Here is a 7,329-nt window from a genome sequence, read left to right as displayed (position 1 = left end):
TCATCCAATTGAAAATGTCATAGGTCCCATTGAAATAGGAGTGTCCATCAGAAGTCAGACAGGACACATAAACAGTTGCATGTTTTCTTGTTTCATTTATCAAATTGAACCAAAGACGGTAGAAATGGCCCTTCAGGAACCTAGTTGGGTTGATGCTTTTCACGAAGAATTGAATCAGTTTGATAAGTTGAAGGTTTGGAGATTGGTTAAGTTACCGGAAGGAAAGAAAGCTCTTGATACAAGATGGGTTTTCCGAAACAAGCAAGACGACACCGGGGTTATTGTTCGAAATAAGGCATGGTTGGTAGTTCTTGGTTTTCGTCAGGTTGAGGGACTAGATTACACTGAAGTCTATGCCCCAGTGGCTAGACTTGAGGCCATTAGAATTTTTCTGGCCTATGCATCATACATGGGGTTCACAGTGTATCAGATGGATGTCAAGACCGCTTTTCTGTATGGTGAAGTCAAAGAAGAGATTTATGTGGATCAGCCATCGAGTTTTGTTGATTCTAAGAAACCGAATCACGTTTACAAGCTAGACAAGGCACTATACGGGTTACATCAGGCTCCTCGGGTGTGGTATGCTACATTGACCGCACATCTTCTAGACCATGGCTACAAGCGTGGAACCATTGACCAAACCTTGTTCCGAAAAACTGTCGGAAAAGATTTGATACTCGTACAAATATATGTGGATGACATTATTTTGGATCCACCAGCGCTGAGTTGTGCATAAAATTTGAAGGTGTAATAAAGAAAAGATTTGAAATGAGCTCGTTGGGTGAAATAACAACTTTTCTGGGGTTACTGGTTCGCCAAAGCTCGGCAGGAATTTTACTGCATCAAGGGAAGTATGTTGAAGATATGATGGGAAAGTTTGAACTTCAAGATTCCAAGAGTGCCAACACTCCTATGGCAGAAAGGCCATTACTGTGATATGATCCTGAAGGGAGTCCCGTAGATCAAACGTACTATCGATCGACGATCGGGTCTCTGATGTACCTCACAGCCAGTCGTCCTGACATCATGCTTGCAGTCTGCCAATGTGCTCATTTCCAGGCTAATCCTAAACTCTCTCATTTAATTTATGTTAAACGTATTTTTAGATATCTGAAGGGACAACCGAAGTTAGGTCTTTGATATCCCAAACAATCAGAATTTGATCTTTATGCTTTTGCTGATAGCAATTATGGTGGAGATGACATTGACAGAAATCCACATCCGCTGGATGCTAGTTCTTAGGAGATCATCTCATTTCATGGTAGTGTAAGAAACAACAGACGGTGTCTACCTCGACCGCCGAATCAGAGTATGTTGCCGCGTCAGCTTGCTGTTCTCAGGTTATCTGGATGCAAAACCAACTGCTGGATTACGGTTTGGAATTTATTGATACTCTCATTTTTTGTGATAATGATGTTGCCATTGCAATTGTGAAAAATCCGATTCAGCACTCTAAAACCAAGCACATCGATATTAAAATTCATTTTATTCTTGACTGTTTCGATCGAAAAATTATTCACCTTGAACAAGTTCACACTGACAACAATATGGCGGACTTATTTACAAAACCGGTCAGAACAGCCAAATTTAATGTGCTTGTGAATTTTCTTAAAATGCTTCGTTTCGAGGATTGAGTCTTTTTGGGAATAAATTTGTACATATTCGTTTGATTTGCACAAATTTAGGGGGAGAAAAATCAAAAAGTCAAAAAATAGTGTGTGTGCGTTGTCTTTTATTAAAAAAACTTGTTTTTCAAGATTCATTCTCGCTTAAAATTATGTCGGTTGCTCAAGTTTGAAGGACATATACTTGTATATGGTTGGTCCGGTGTTCTACTCGTAGTTTCACAGGATAGCCATTTACCCAAAGACTGAAAGCACCCGGGGCAATTATGATGAGTTTTGTGTTTTGCATTCTTTCACTTAAAACTATGTCGGTAACTCTGAGTTGTAAGGACATGTATCTTCATACATGTTTGGTCCGGTTAATCACTTGTGGTCATACAAGATAGCCATTTACCTGAAAGCTTAAAAGTGACCGGGGTGACTGAATTCTTAACACGTGTGTTTTACGTAACTCCCTGGGAAATGATATTACTATTCAGTTAACAGTTTTTTAGAAGCTTCAAAATATTTTCAAATGAAAATTGATCCAACATTTGGAAAATGATATGTAAATTGTTTTTGTGTGCATAACGGGTGAAGTTATTAAGCTTAAAAGGCTCTAGAACAGTCATTGATTTGTATGGTAGCTTTCCATGATGCGTAAAAGTTGAAGTGATATAAACAAAATATGCTAAACTTACTGTGGAGAGTCATTTTGAAGAAATGTGCATGTCTCTATATACATCTCTCCAAATGATAGGCAGAAAAACAATTACCCAGACATACACGAGCCCGTTAGTGTCTTGATCACCAAAAATATTGTATTATATGGTAAAAAAAATAAAATAAAATAAAATAAAATAAAAAAATAAAAAAATTTCTACAAAAGAGTTCATTCTATCCTATTAAAATTTATGTTTTAAAAGCTTAGAGGGTTAAACTAGAACTACAGAGATGGGGGCACATAAGTAAGTCCTGCCATGTCTCGAATGAAAGGCCTGTCAGTTCACTGGCTTGTAAGTCCAACATTCAACCTTAAAGCTTAAATTATATTTAAATATCTATAAAAGCTTTTGATCAAGTACTAGGGGGTTGGAGTCAAATTGTGGTGATCTGGGGAAAGCCAAATACGCTTTGAGAAGAGATAGGAGGCATCACAGGTCCATGAGTGATGTCCATCTAAGCTTTATGCCGAACTGAACCTAAATAATATCACTGATATAATGAAAATCATGCTAAGTATGTTATACCTGCTATCAAACCGTCTTTTTATGTCGTAATAACGCTGAATATGAATCCTAGTGACAGACTCTTGAACGATATGATTCAATGTTCGGATCTTTTCATAAAAGGGCGGCGTTTTTATAGAAACTGAAATTTGATCCCAATCTTATAAAATTCAAGGGAGTTCTTTTCTACTAAATTATTTTTCGTTAGTTCATTTTATTTTTATTTTATTTTATTTCACTTGTTTTGTTTGTTTTATCTCGAATCTACTCTCCTCGAAACGCTTGATTCAACTGAGCTTGGTTTTAACGTGGACTTTAAGAGGGGTTTTGGGCTGCTTGTCACTTTTGGGTCATCTTGAGTTTGGGCTGATTGTTTGTTTTGAGCCCATTAAGGGTTCTCGGCCCATGATGGTTAGGGTATAAATAAACCCCAACTCCATTATTATTTACCATTCACTCGTAAAACTTTTCATCTCCCTCAATTCTCTCTGATAACCGAAAGCTCTCTCTCTGTATAAGTTGATTGTTTTAATTGATTTGTTGATACCCATTGATTATTTCTCAGGTAAATGAGAAAAAAGGCTCGATCTAAATTTTATGAAGTTTGTGTTTTTCAAGGAATCGACACATGAACAGTCGAATGTTATGGACTAAAGTGGAGTCAGGGGTTATTAAAAATTAGGGATCTTGGTTGATGGTTTTTGGAAATGGGTGATCAGACTTCGTTAAAGTTTGTGGATACTCAAAATATTGCCGGGCACTTATTTGATCCACCACTGGCTTACAAGGAATTTAAATCTATGATAGTCGGCCTCAATACCTGCAGGATTTCTCATGCACTACGAGAAAACCCTGTCATATGCAAGATAATGATCACCGATTTTTGGAAAAATTCCAAAATCAATCAACAAGGACTAGATGGAGCTATGTAAATAGACTCCAAAGTACAAGAGAAGCCATTCATTGTCACGGAAGCAATTATCAGGGAGGTGCTGCTGTTTCCCAACTGAATATTCTACTGCAGCTGTTACTGAGATCCTTACCAGGATGGGTTACGAGGGTACCTATCCTCCGGCAATCAAGAAATTATTTCACCCATACTGAAGACACACGTTCTTTACTTGTGTGTTGGGGAGAAAGGGAGGGTCAGACGAGATTAGCCATACTCAGATGTCTGCTATCGTTGCTCTAATCATGGATTGGGATTACAACTATTCCAAGTTCGTTTCCAATGAAATGATGAGCAATCTGAAAGGGAAGAAGAAGGAAATGTTTCTTATGTATCCAAGATTTCTGCAGCTGATTTTCGATTTTCATTACACCGATCTCGTCAAAACTGTTGACACCTTGGATATGAAGTCGATGGGACCCAACACCTTTGGGTTAATGAAACAGTCCAGGAAAGGATCCAAGATCGTTTATCAGGGCCTCAATGCTCTGGTGAAATTTGGACGGTTTGCTGAAACAGAAGCTGAGCCTGTTATAGATCAGGCTGCTGATGAGCATGTAGCACCAGCTCAACCACGTGATGCATCTTTTGAGATTTCTGATGATGAAGATGATGAGACAGAACACCGTGAGACGGATACTGCTCCGAATGCTGACAAATTGAGTGATCTTGAAGCTGCAAAAGCATTATTACAGTCAACTGCTCTGAAACCTCCTCAGACAGTTGCTGAAAACATTGAAGAATATCTGATTGAAGAGCCAGCCGCTGATCTCATCACTCGTAAATGAAAAAAGAAAGATCCGAGATTAAGCGGGTTGGTCAGTGAAACTGAAACAACAACCACTACACCAACAACAACTGTTACACCAACAACAACCACCCTCACTGGCTCACAATAACCTGAGTCACATATTCCAGAGACTCATGTTGAGCCAAGTTCGTCTACTGCAGAGCCACTGACTCAGGATCAGGTGTTAGATGATATTGATCGTGATTTTGATTCAGATATCACTCACACTGATGAAGATCATGAACCATTCATTACTGCTCCCTCAGGATCAACAGGCCCAGCAAACCAAGGCCAGTCAATTTCAAATGTTTCTGATATGGTTGCCCAGATTCTTGCCATGCAAGAAAAATTTATGCAGAACATAGGCAAGGGCATTGTGCTGGAAGATGCTCCGGTTGACGTACAATCCCTCCAACGTCGAGTCTTTGAGCTCGAACAAGATTCAGTAGTCAAAGATGTTCGTATTCAAGAACTGGAAGCAAGCAACTCTGATAAAGACTCCAAGATTAAAGAGTTGCAGTCCAACATGGGAGGTTTAACGGCTATGTACCTTAACCTCCAACAGAAATTGTTTCAAAAGTTTGGGGATGAGTTTAAAGGCAGTGATGATGTGACCCCTCAAATGCCCAATGTTGATCAAGGTAGGAGCTATCCTATTCGCCCAGCTGACAACATACATGAGTCTGAATCTTTGAAAAAGTATATGTCTGCACCACCAATCACCAAAGAAAAGTCAGATAGAGTTCATAGAAAGCTGCTGGTGATGAAAAACTCAAATCAGAATGTCGAATTATCAGATCATCCAGACAGGTTCGTCATAGCTTTTCAAAAGGGCTTCTCAGATAAATATGGTGATAGATCGGGAGTTGTATCGTGGGGTTTTGATGCTGAGAAAAGTATGTGGTGGGTAAAGAGGAAGTCGGGAACCACTGAGTATTACAAGAAGATGAAAGATTTTTGTTCTTGGACTAAAGTGGATCTCAGTGATTTGATAAAATCTCCGTTTCACAACCCGTCGAATGATAAACGTGCTACGAATTTCTGGAATTTCATGAGAAATCAGGCTGATCGAGGCTTTCCAACAATACCAACTGCCGAATCATTCTTGAAGAAATTTAAGGGGGTCATAGATCCGAAGACATGAAAAACAATGGTAAATGTTATGTGGCCTGCTACAAAGAAGGCTACTCATATTCCTGTACCTAACGCGATTCCAGACGGTACATTGGACGACACGCGGTTCTAGATTTACGATAGTGCAACTGCCATTGTTGTTGTCAAATTACAGAAGGGAAAGGGGCAATACAGATTTGTTGATCCAAGGGATCTGCTGAAGTTTAGTGAAAAAGATATTAAGATTCTCAGCACATTCCAGATAATAGCTGAGCCACTTTTTGAGGTGGCTGCTAAGGAGTACACGAGTATGGTTGCATCTATCATCAGATACAAGTTTTGGGATGGTGCGTTGAAAGATGCTGATATTGATTATATGGAGCATGATTGAAGACCAAGCTACAAACCAAGGGGGAGATTGTTGGGCCTAGTTTTGTATGGTTTGTACTTAGTCTAAGTGTTAGCATTGGGCCGCGTATGTGAACCGAGATCCTAAGGGATCTCGGTGGACTTTTGGTTGTTTATTGGGCTTATAGGTTTTGGTTCTCTATATATAGGACACATTGTATAGAGATTAGGGTGGTTCGTTCATTCACTTGTTAGTTTCTCCGTCTATGTGTTTACTAGACGAGGTTGTATTTGTGCTTAAGCACCCGACGTATAATAGTAATAATACGTGTGTTTTGAAGCATTGCTTGTGTTGCGTTATTGTGTTTGTTCATGTTCTTTAATCACCGTGAATTAGAATTCCGCACTAATACTTGGTTACTTGATATCATAGTTGTAGTGATCCAGATTTGGGACTTATAATTACTATTTTCTGTTATTCCATCTTTTACAATTAGGTTTAGCATGTGTGCCATACACCTAATATGAAAAATGTCTCCCCCCATCATGCAAAACAGGTAGTTTTCTCAACATAAAAGCAATCTTCTTATTATTACTAGATGCGTTGTCAACCATCATAATCATAGCATTTTGAATACCCCAATCATGAATAAACTGCAATAACTCTTGACCAATATCCTCCCCTTTATGACTGTGAATGGGTCTAAAATTAATAATTCGTTTATGCATTACCCAATCATCATCAATGAAGTGTGCCGTTAGAACCATATAGTTAACCCGTTGACATGAGGATGTTCATGTCGGTGCTCAAGTGTACGGTGTTGGTAGGTTTACTTACATATGCTAACAAATTGTTCCTTTCCTTAATATAATAATTTGCCATATCTCTAGACAAATGATGTCTTTATGGCAGAACGAACTTTTCACTCAAGGCATTGATGTATTCAATAAAACCCGGATGTTCCACAAGCTTAAAAGGTAATTCGGCAAAAATAAACAAATCTAGTAAAGCTTTCATGATTCTAGAATCGTCATGTTTCCAAATTGTCACTCTACCTTCTCCACTAGGTTCCTTTTGAAACTCTAAATTAGTTTTCTTACTGACTAACTCGGGATTTTTGACACAAGTCGGAGTGTGTTTTTTAAGACCCGACGTACCATTTCGGTGTGGATCGGCTATAATATGCTCTTTACACCAATTGCACTTTCCGTACTTTCGACACACTCCGTCCATCTCTTTTAGATAAACAACATCATAAGGTTTCCAATACACATATCTCTCGCCTCCTGCTTTAG

The sequence above is a fragment of the Bidens hawaiensis genome, unplaced genomic scaffold (assembly GCF_021521415.1).
Source record: "Bidens hawaiensis isolate Kalapana, Puna unplaced genomic scaffold, B.hawaiensis_p1.1 tig00057067_1, whole genome shotgun sequence".
Lineage (NCBI taxonomy): Eukaryota > Viridiplantae > Streptophyta > Magnoliopsida > Asterales > Asteraceae > Bidens > Bidens hawaiensis.
The sequence above is the reverse complement of the archived record's forward strand: the minus strand, read 5'-3'. Positions refer to the sequence as shown.